Below are 12,377 nucleotides of genomic sequence, written 5' to 3' on the forward strand. Positions count from 1 at the left end.
GGGTTTGTTTAGCTCTCCTAGATTTGCCTGCGAGCCCAGTTCATCCCAGGCAAAAGGCTGGATGGGGGAAAGAGAGACAGGGTCGTACTCAGTTCTCTGTAAAATTATCCACACGAACAGCGAATTAATTAATCAAGCACCATTAAGGCGCTACCTCGAAGGCTTAGTGAGACTTCATATCTGCAAAACAGGTAAGCACAGCACGAGGACGAAGTGATGTTTGCCTGAGAATCATATGTCAAAATTATTTTTGAAAGTCATTAACAAATGAATTTATCAACCTTTTTAGCAAATAACTGCTTTTAACTAGATGGCTTTATCTTGCTGAGGGCTTATTTGACTATTTGGGATATCATAGGTGTAGGTGTTCCCCTGCTGTTATTCAACTATTTGGGGGCTACATGCAACACTTTGAATTGTTTTTCTGGATAAAATGTCTGAAAATGTGGGCCACAATCCTCAGTTTTAGATGAAGCAGACTCTCTAAGATTTGACAAAGGTTTGCAAATTAATGTCTAATTTTTACACAGTGGACTCAGTCTGAGTCAGTCTGCAGTAATGAGCGCAACTTGCATCTCTTGGCAATAGGTCAACTGGTTGCCAACATGTGTTGTGTTTATACTCCCATATAACATTGAAATGCCTGTGTTATTTTGCTGGTATCTGTTCTGTAGCAACTACACCACTGTTTATGGAGAAATGTCAGATTTCTGCTTCAAATCTATGAGATTCTCGCTGGAATCTCAATGTTAAAAGTTAATGTGAATTTTTGTGTAGATTTGCAATTTTGGAACTAATTGCCAATTTGACCCCATCTGAAACTAATAGCAGACTGATAGCCAACTGCCTCTGTCAAGATCACCAAAGTCCCTTTGAAGGCAGGAATTCACTGAGTGGTTACAGACCTGGTCCTCGTCTTTGACGTAGCCAATTCAGAGGCGACAAGATCAGAAGTCCATTGCACAAGCTGGCAATAATTTCCCACTATTTCCCCCAACATTACTGTAGCATTGACTGACTGCACAAATGTTCTTGTTTACTGTAGACGTTAAATAAAATGGTTAATTTAATCTAAAGGCTAATTAACTGTAAGTACTGCAGAAACCTCTGGTTCTAACGTTGTCTTGTTATTCCTAGCATTGATTCTTAAAATGTTAGCTGAAGAGAAGTTTGTTTGCATTTGAACCTCACAAAAAACACCAATATATATAAAAAATATTTCCAGAAGCAGTTATTTAAATCCAAGAGAGTCTTGATTACTTATTTTCTGTCAGTGGAGTGTTGCTGCCAGTGGTGGAGCAGAGCCATTTCTGCATTGTTGCTTTTTTAAAGCCAGACCACATTTCAGCAGGTTTGAGAAAGAAAGTTAGATGGTATTGTGAAGCAGAAGCTGGGATAATTTACATAAGAAGAAAAAAATATGGAAAAAATCTGCAGGTTGCATATGTTAAATCAGTTATAATAGCCACTGCTGTCAGTGATCCCAACTCTGGGCCCAATTGTTTTGTGCTGCTGTATTCACACAACTGTCCTCTCTTAACAGACAAGAAACTCTCAGGAGACGGATACCCTCTCTACTTTTAAGGTTGGGCTTAAAACTTTCTTTTTTGATCAGGCTTATAGTTAGGGTTGGATCAGGTGATCAGTTTTTTTTAATCCTGTCCTTGGCAGCTTTTGCAATCAGAATTATGATCTGAATGCACTGTTGTGCCAAACACATTTTGCTTTTCCAAGATCAGCTCTATACAGTCTTTATAGCCTCCTCTTGTTCAGGGTTTATCTGTTTATTTCTTCATTTCTATTTGTGTTATTTCTGTTATTACATTATATGTGGTCTACATTAATACAATGTCTAAGGCAGGACAGGCAAAAAAAAAAAGGGGGGGTGGGGGGGGAGCAAAGAAAAGCAAAATGTATTCCCAAGTGCACCTGTGAGAAAACAAACATACAACACCTCAAATGCAAACATGCAAAAATGCATACATATGTTACATAAATCAACAGTCTTCTTGTGGTGCTTGTGAGAGAGAGTGTGTGGAGTGTTTGTATGTGTGTGTCTTTATCATGAAATGCACTTGAAAATAAGGTTGGGAAGACACAATAACGCCCCCTAGGAGCCAGAGGCAGGTGGAGTATGATCTGGGAAAACTGGGCCATCCACAGCCCCCAAGAGTACTAATGACCTAAGGGCCACAACTCTCTGTGGTGTCTGTGCACCCATCTCAACAGAAGGAGGGAGGCCCTAGATGGGGCGCCCACGTCCGAGGGGTGGGAGTCCCAGAGGACCCCAGGTGACGGGCAACCAGCCTGCCACCCTGGTAAAAGCCGAGATCATGGTCCCAGGGCTCCAGGCGCCCAAAAACTGACCGGTGCCCAGCATTGTCACCCCCTGCCAACACGGAAGAGGTCCAAGCCACCCTGGACCACCAAAGGACTGGTTCAACAACCACGCCAGAACATCCAGCCACACACCCCAGTACCAACAAGTACCTGCATCCCAGTGAGGGGGTAGCAGCACCCAGCGGGGAGTAGTAGGGAGGAACCCCACCTAACACCAGTCATTGAATCAATTGCAACAGACACACACAGCAAAGTGACAAGACACACTGGCCTGGGTCTGGGACAAGCTGCACCTAGCAACGGATGCTCCCTCACCTGGACACCCCACTCAATGAGCCTGTGGGCAACAACGAGCACCCGAGGCGCAGACCAGACTTCCCAGCTTCATGATTCATCAATTTTAAATAGCTTACACATTTTTGTGGTGCAGATATTTAATAATGTTGTTATCCAGTAGATATTTCCAGACTCAGCTGACTGTGACTGAAATTTTCCTGTATGCATGATTTCAGTTGCTGATACTTAAGAAATGTGTTGTTGCTGATTCTATAATTTGATAGTACACAAGTAATTCAAATGAAATAAACTGTCTGCCTTGTATAACTTGTTTCAGGTTTTTTATCCCTTTTAAATGCCATGATTAAAAATTTAGTATTTCCTTTTTCTGACAAATATCTGGAAGTGTTCAAGTTTAGCCATGATAGGTCTGGGACTGCGTGTGTCAGCTCGTTGATTTCCCAAACAAAGGACACGGTGGAAGAGATGATTTTAACTCCATCCTCTGGGAGTTTCAAGTGAGTCTGGGTGAAGTGATTTATCCGGGTCTTCTTCTGCCTTCGCTGGTATTCCTTAAAACACCAAGTTCTCCCTCATGCTGTGGGCCTGGAGCTTGATGAGAGTTTCCTTGAGTTTTTTGTTTTCTTCTGAGAGTCAGGTCCCTCATTGAGGGATTTCATTGACTCTTTGAGGGTGGCGTTTTCAGCACTGAGTGTTTCCAACTGCTGCTAGCTGAACTCAATGGACTCATGCAGATCCTGAAAATCTTTATCCAGGATTTCCAGGAGGGGTAGGCGTGCGTCAAAACTGGACTGTTTTTTATCTATGGACACCAAAATGTCAACTATGTCACTGTTTGTGGAGAAGCTGGCTCCAGTGAGTTCGAGGCAGCTTCATTTCGAGGACAGCCTTTGCTGCTGGAGGGAGTCGGCGCCTTGTTATCTGGTTTCCCCATAACAACACGCTCGAAACATTCGTCAATATACTGCTGCAAACTGTCCAGGTCTTCTTTGCGATCCTCCAGAGTGGTAAAGTTGGTTAGAATGTGAGTATAATTCCTATTGTTGTAACCTTAAAAGCTGTCAAGGAATAAACTGGCAGAAGAAAATAAGTGGTTAAAATGTTTTCAGTGTTCAATAATGCCAAGATTCCTGCTGTGTCTCGCATTGTGTCTCGCATTGCTACAGCATAGCTTTTCTCACTTACCTGACTCACTTATCTGTGATCCTTGCTTAATTATACTGCAGTAGACCTAGATTACTGGGGACTGAGTGTTTCTTCCTCTGTCAGCTCTTTTCACTTAGTATGAGTTTATACACCACTCGCCATTTATATCATTAGTTATTCTCAACCGGGCCTCTCTCCTGCAGCCATGTGCTGTCTCTGGTCACAGCAGATGGTTGCCCCTACCTGAGCTTGGTTCTGACAGAAGTTTCTTCCTGTTAAAAGAGATGTTTTCCTTCCTGCTGTCATGAAGTGCTTGCTCATATGGGTCTGTCTGACTGTTGGGACTTCTCTAGTTTGTTGGGTCTTCACCTTACAATATAAACCGCCTTTTGGTGACTGTTGCTGTGATTTGGCGCGATATAAATAATCTGAACCTTAGAGGGAACTGCTTTAAGCGCTTAGAAATCTCCAGGAACAATTATGAGCACCAAATAATCCAGCCCACCACCAACCTCAGAGGAACCCACTATAGTGTGGACATAAGGCCATATGTTACACTCAAATGATCCCTCTTTTATGCGGTGTGTTTTTAACACAGGTTAAAGAGGAAAGGGTATCAGCCACAGGAATGCTTACCTATTTAAAACATGGGGGAGCAGAAGATCTCGACCGCATCGGGTCCTTGAAAATTCCACTTCGACAGGGTTCAAATGAGGCGAGATCACCGTTTTAACTTCTTCCAGTGTGACTAACCTGAAGGTTAAAGCGTTTGTTAATGTGTCAGACTGGAATGCCTCGAAAAAATAGAATCACTCTCAAAAAAAAAGAATTACACTCACCTTTCTGGTCTGCTAGCTGGAAGACTGTAATCACATAGATGGACTTGTGTTGTAAAACATTCGGCTTAATAAAATGGATCAGTTACAAAGAAAATCTGTCAAGAAAAACCTTATTATTTTAACTAAATTTGGTTTATTAAATGTTTTGTAAGCTGTCAAAGTCAATCTGCATTGGTTTTAATTATGGAAGCAAGTGATTATATCTGGAGTTTATTTGACCAATCAGAGGCACAGTAGAGATGGTGCTGTTCATGTCTGCAGGCAGGAAGTGTCCGGTATATATACATTATATATTATTATATATGAGATTTTCTTTTTGGTTTTGGTTTTGTGTAGCTTTTATCTACCTTTAGCCAAGACTTTGTGAACATTAATCCTTTATCAGATCTACCAAAAATCCAATCTTAACCCTATTACGTTACAAACATACAGCAAACTTAATAAGCTGTATTTATACCAACCATTTATAATAACCGAATTCAAGATTTCTTCTAGAGTATGTTTGTAACTGTTTCTCTGAGCCAATGGTGATCACACATAGTGTATTTGTACATCACCCTGTGGCCGACACCCTAATTTAGCTCCAGTGAGTAAGTAGTCAGATATTAGTCAGATATAAGGCACCTTTTGCAGGCACTACGTTAGTAGTGACTACAGCTGGGAAGCCCAGTGAATCTGACACCTTACATTATCAAAGGATCTCTGTTTACACTCACAATATGCGCATCAGTTACACACGCAGCAAAAACGTACCTGAAACTTCAATACCCATAATTCTTTTGTGTTTGCCTGCCATGCTCTCCAAGTTTTGTTATTTGTCTTCTGTCAGTGTACGGGACATTTCCAGGCTGCAAGCTTTTCACACAGAGGTGTTTATTTGTGCTTTACGTGGAACTGTTGTGAGAAAAAAATAATCCTAAAATATTACTTTTTTCTTTCAGTCAATGCTCCCACTCACACCAGTTCAGGTATCTTTAATACCAGTAGCTACCCCTTTTTATCTTTAACTTTTAGTTTTACGTATCTAACACTGGCCCTGAATTAGGTCTCAAAATGTTTTAATTATTTTTTTTAGTTGCTGTTTTTGTTGTTTTTGAAGTTGTTACCTGTGCTGCATGCGTGTAATACGAGCAACCACTTTACAGTACTTGTGAGTAACGTGAGCAACTGATTTACTGTAACTATGATTGCATGTGTTTTGGACAGTTACCAGGTTTATATGAGTGCTCGGATTGTGTTCATAGGAAGGGCTCAAAGCAGACGGACCCAATAATCAAATTGTGTAATGTGAGCAACTACTTTCCTGTAAAGCCCAGGCTTGTGATGCGCATACACACACAACCTAACACACACACACACAAAGTGGCTGTGTATGGGTTCACTCTGACTGTGTTTAGTGGAAGGGCTCTAATCAGATGCCCCACAGTCACGATGAATCTGTGAATTTTTCATCCTTTCTTTAATCAACTTTTAAAAAAAGCCTGGAAGTATGCTGCAAGAGTTTAACAATGCCTACCACTGTACAGTATATCAGTGACCTAGTGCCCTGGGTACAAGACAGCAATGAAATGAGCTATAAAGCATTTGGAGCACAGGTATGAGTTGCATACCGGGGCTCCACATTCTTAGAGGCCACAGGTTTGCCGGTGACTGTATTGAAGGACCCTTAACTCTGGGCTTTTATTTGTCCCCTGGGACGCAAACAATCTGGAGGCTGTGTGAGGGGTGCAAGCATGTAGTTAAGGATTTTCTACATTGTGTATGATTGCCATGCTTTTTTACCACTTCCTGACTCTTGACCCTTGACTTTGCAATTTTCTTCAGGGAATTTCTTTAACTAATGAGGGAGACTGAAGTAAACTGTCAGTGCATTATTGTACTTTTTATGTTTTACTTACTTTTTATAATTGTAGCTGAAAACACAGTGATTCTGAAACGGGGTTAAATGTTTGAGTAAGAACTCTATTAGGTGCACCTTGCTTGTACTTTATTGGACCGTCTGTTCCTTCAGAACAGCCTTAACTCCTCATGGCAGAGATTCAACAAGCTGCTGGAATCATTCCTCAGGGATTTTGGCCCATTTTGGTATCATAGCATCACACTATCATGACGCAGTTTTCTCAGCTGCACATCCGTGATGTGAATCTCTAGTTCTACAACATCCCAAAGGTGTTTTATTTGATTTAGATCTGGTGTCTGTGGAAGCTGTTTGAGTACAGAGAACTCATTGTCATTTTCAACAAACCAGTTTGAAATGATCGGAGCTTTGCAATAAGGTGTTTCTCTTGCTGGAAGCAGCCATCAGAAGATGAGTATACTGTGGTCATAATGGGATGAACATGGTCAACAACAAGCCTCAGGTAGGCTGTGGCATTTTAAAAATGCCTTCCTATCTGCTCAAAGCTGTCCGCACATGTACCTCTGACCTCCAGCATTTTCACCCAGGGAACTGCACTCCCTGGATGTTTTCTCTTTTTGACCATTTTATAAAAACCTAGAGTTGTTTGTGTGGGAAAATACCAGCAGATCAGCAGTTTCCAAATTACTCAGACCAGCGCCCCCTGGCACCAACAACCACGCCACATTCAAAGACACTTAAATCACCTTTTTTCTGCATTCTGATGCTCAGGTTGAACTTCAGCACGTCTAGATGCCAAATTTCACTGACTTGCTGTAGTGTGATTGTCTGATCAGATATTTGCATTAACGAGTGACTGAACATGTGTACCTAACAAAGTGAGTGTAACTGTAGTTAGATAGCTTTATTTGGTTCATGTGGACAGTAGAGAACAGAAGACCTTCATATGTATCTACTACTGTCTAATGATTAACCTTTATCAACATAATCATACAATTCCACAAGACGTAAACAAGATAAGATGTCCTGTTCTTGCCCTTAAATAACCTGGATTATTGCATTCAACAGCAACACTGGGAACACAAAAATGTGATGAATCAAGCAACACATTTGTTACTGTTGTTGCACGTTACTAGACTCTGTTATCTTGATCTATTTTGAAATGCGTACATTTTTTTACTCCCACTTCAGAGTAAACCAAGCAGTGACTGTTCAGTAAACGTAAACTCTGTTTGCTAATCTGACCTCTAAAACACATATAATTTAAACCTTTGAAAAGTACACAGTCATGATCATTATGGCCACTCTAAAAGGTGTATGGATGTGATGTAGTCAGTTTGAAATGTAGTCTTCATATCTTGTGGTACGTTGATTGCATTCAGTCAAAATCACCTTGTATTCATTACGGCGTTCTGTATTTGCAGTAATTAGCTAACATATCACGGTATTTATATGAAGTCAATTAGGAAAAAGGCTGAAGTTAGTATAGGGTGTCTCAACTCAGCTCCCAGTGTTCTAATAGGTATTCAGCATAATGGAGTCTTTCGTATTTCTACAAATTGGTAGAAAGTTTGTTAAGATTTGCCCGAGCTCAGTCAGGCTTTACATCAGGTAATGGAGGAGAAGAATCCAGTCGTTCCACCATAATACGCAGAAACCCCCTTTAAAAGACCTGAAACAGACTTCTCTCCATCAACTGATTCGATCCAGCTGATCGAATCAGCTGATCTGACTTCCAGCAGATCCTTTCCCTGACTGACCGATGGTTGCTTTCATCAACGCTGCAACACTTCACAAGTTCCAGGTACAACTCTCTACTTTATTTCATCTCTTGGCAAAATTTCCTTTCAGCAAATGTCAAATTATTATATTCAGCTTGCACTCCTAAATTTATTCTTCAAACTCAATAAATATGAAGCAATAGTTTGGGGTAAAATGTAACTGAAATATATCAAATCAAAAGTGTATATGTTCAAATAATTCATCCTTAAGGCAAATGCCTGGTTTAAACTTAATATATACCAGTCAAGTAAATTCTATTTGACTAGATTTCATTAAATTATTACTTATGTTACAGGGAAAATTCATAGCTAATTAAATTACATACATCAAGTTCAAATCTATTTGTCTCATCTGATTATTCTGCTTTTTTTTATTATAAATTTAAATACCCTCCTTTCTCAGGGATGGTGTTATCTGTCTTCATTTTCATCTTAATGACTTTGTCTTTGGTTCATAAAAGTGTCTGTATAAAAGTTCAGTGGCACTACTGTTTATTGTTCACAGTTCATTCCCTAATTCACATCTTATTGTACTCCATACTTTTTAAACTTAAAGATGTGCGTATGTCCTCCGTTTATAATATTCACCGATTTTGCATATGATTTATACACCTCGTCGTGTAACCTAATATGTCTCAGGAGGCGAATGTTATTCTTTTGAATGAAAAAGCAAAAAAGACTGATTTTTTTCTAAGTGAGGTTATATTTGTTCAGCTGAATGAGCAGTGAGCCAGTGATGCAGCCAATTAAATGTGCTGACAGCTACTTCAGGTACCCTACACTGTTAGGGTTAGTTTAAATTTTGACATCCAAATTCTAAATAAATTGAACTGCTTAGAAAATCCGACTGCACTCAGACTGCTAGAATGAAGTCGCTTAAAAATGCGATGGTGGACGTTGTTGACTACAGAAAGTTTGTATTCGATGCTTCACCCCATGTGTTCTCATTCTTTTGCTTAGTAGACATGTACAGCAGAGTGAAAAATACCACCTCATGAACAAGAATAGAGAATTTAAAAAGAATCAAGCTCATCAGTCACAACAGTGAATGAATGAGTCCTGTCTACTCCATCCACTGTAACTCTAGCCTTTATTAAGCCCTTCAGGTTCTCTGAAGTCTAATTAATTATTGATAATCCAAAGACTTGCAATACGGCAACGCCCAAAATGAGGACATCGTGAATGCAGACTGACCGTTTACACGGCAACCTTCACTTTATTTAATTATAACTAATATAGCTAATTATATTAACTAAGTTGGAATACTCAAAGTTTCCTTTTGTGCTTCTCTAATTGTTGAAAGTCTAAAACATATTCATATACTAGAAAGTTAGTTTAGTTAGGTTAGTTTAACTTCATGTATAGTATTCATATCAAGAAAACAAGAGCAAAGAAAAACCTAAGTACTATCCCTGAATATCCTTACACTCCATGTGTGATATATGAAGACAACATAACAATAATTTTACATTTGGCACACTATGCACATACTACAGGGTGGGCCATTTATATGGATACACCGTAATAAAATGGGAATGGTTGGTGATATTAAAGTCCTGTTTGTGGCACATTAGTATATGTGAGGGGGCAAACTCCTCAAGATGGGTGGTGACCATGGTGGCCATTTAGAAGTCGGCCATCTTGAATACAACTTTTGTTTTTTCCAATAGGAAGAGGGCCATATGACACATCAAACTTATTGGTAATGTCACAAGAAAAACAATGGTGTGCTTGGTTTCAACGTAACTTTATTCTTTCATGAGTTATTTACAAGTTTCTGACCACTTATAAAATGTGTTCAGTGTGCTGCCCATTGTGTTGGATTGTCAATGCAACCCTCTTCTCCCACTCTTCACACACTGATAGCAACACTGCAGGAGAAATGCCAGCACAGGCATCCAGTATCCGTAGTTTCAGGTGCTGCACATCTCGTATCTTCACACCATAGACAATTGCCTTCAGATGACCCCAAAGATAAAAGTCTAAGGGGGTCAGATCGGGAGACCTTGGGGGCCATTCAACTGGCCCACGACGACCAATCCACTTTCCAGGAAACTGTTCATCTAGGAATGCTCGGACCTGGCACCCATAATGTGGTGGTGCACCATCTTGCTGGAAAAACTCAGGGAACGTGCCAGCTTCAGTGCATAAAGAGGGAAACACATCATCATGTAGCAATTTCAAATATCCAGTGGCCTTGAGGTTTCCATTGATGAAGAATGGACCCACTATCGTTGTACCCCATATACCACACCAAACCATCACTTTTGTTGTTCCAACAGTCTTGGAGGGATCCATCCAATGTGGGTTAGTGTCAGACCAATAGCGGTGGTTTTGTTTGTTAACTTCACCATTCACATAAAAGTTTTTCTCATCACTGAACAAAATCTTCTGCGTGAACTGAGGGTCCTGTTCCAATTTTTGTTTTGCCCATTCTGCAAATTCTGTGCACCGATCTGGGTCATCCTCGTTGAGATGCTGCAGTAGCTGGAGTTTGTAAGGGTGCCATTTGTGAGTAGCTAATATCCGTCGAAGGGATGTTCGACTAATGCCACTCTCCAGTGACATGCGGTGAGTGCTACGCTGTGGGCTCTTGCTGAATGAAGCTAGGACAGCCACTGATGTTTCTTCATTAGTGACAGTTTTCTTGCATCCACATTTTGGCAAATCCAACACTGAACCAGTTTCACGAAACTTAGCAAGCAGTTTGCTGACTGTAGCATGGGAGATGGGTGGTCTCGTAGGGTGTCTTGCATTGAATTCTGCTGCAATGACCCGGTTACTGCGTTCACCAGATATCAACACAATTTCGAACCGCTCCTCAGGTGTTAACCTCTTCGACATGTCAATGGCTGTGAACAAAGAGAAACTTGTAAATAACTCATGAAAGAATAAAGTTACGTTGAAACCAAGCACACCATTGTTTTTCTTGTGACATTACCAATAAGTTTGATGTGTCACATGGCCCTCTTCCTATTGAAAAAACAAAAGTTGGATCCAAGATGGCCAACTTCTAAATGGCCACCATGGTCACCACCCATCTTGAGGAGTTTGCCCCCTCACATATACTAATGTGCCACAAACAGGACTTTAATATCACCAACCATTCCCATTTTATTACGGTGTATCCATATAAATGGCCCACCCTGTACACCTGTACATGAGCGGGTAGAAGTTGAACACTTAGCAAGGTCTACTCTTTTTTTTTCATAAAAAAGGAGAAACCTAAGGAAGTTATAGAATAAGATGGAAAACACGGCCTCGACTGACACTGACTGTTTTCAAGAGCAAACACTCACTGAACATCCCAGTGTTACCTGTGCTTCTTCCTCTTTTGGCTGCTCCATCCCACCCTAACCCTAGCATCCTCCTCTGTCACACCAACCGTCTACATGTCCTCCCTCTGTGTTCTTCCTCTTTCTCTCTTCTATCCTCTATCAAAAGAGGTAATAAAACTGATGAACCTTTCCTCTTTAAAAACTTCAGCCAGCTCTAATTATGACATCACTTAGGTAGGAATCTCCCTAAGCCCAACTGTGAGCGACAGCAAGTAGGACAGCGCGAGATAAGGGTGTGCCAGATGATAGATGTGGTGAAATCAGTGCATTGCCAGAAACCCTCAGCATCACCCACACAAGACCGCATGATTGCTGCCATTTCAGCTTATGCCATCCCACAGAATGCAAATTTCATCAAGGAAAGAAAAAGCAGCTACAATGTGGAAGGATGTGGTTAATAGCCACTCATTTGACTAGTTTTGGTGCTGGTTATCATTATTATGAATTGCATAACCCATTCTTATGCATCACTCAAATATTATGGATAAATAAAACTAAGAAGTGCTTTCTAAGGGTGATCACATCTAAATTTGAGGTGGGTGGCAGCAAAATGAAAGCTTGACATAATGGAGACACAATCACTACTATATGATAAATAGCTTAATAAATGTTAGCTTTTTAATGGCCTACAGGCAACAGTACTAATGATGTAACAGCAGGAAAGACCAGTTTTCTGACAGATACAGGTAGCAAAAACAACGTGGGAAACAGGTTTCTGAGAAACGACCTAACATGGCTCATATTCATCAGAAAATAACCCAAAATACGTGGGGGAAAG

Source organism: Pelmatolapia mariae, linkage group LG23 (genome assembly GCF_036321145.2).
Source record: "Pelmatolapia mariae isolate MD_Pm_ZW linkage group LG23, Pm_UMD_F_2, whole genome shotgun sequence".
NCBI lineage: Eukaryota > Metazoa > Chordata > Actinopteri > Cichliformes > Cichlidae > Pelmatolapia > Pelmatolapia mariae.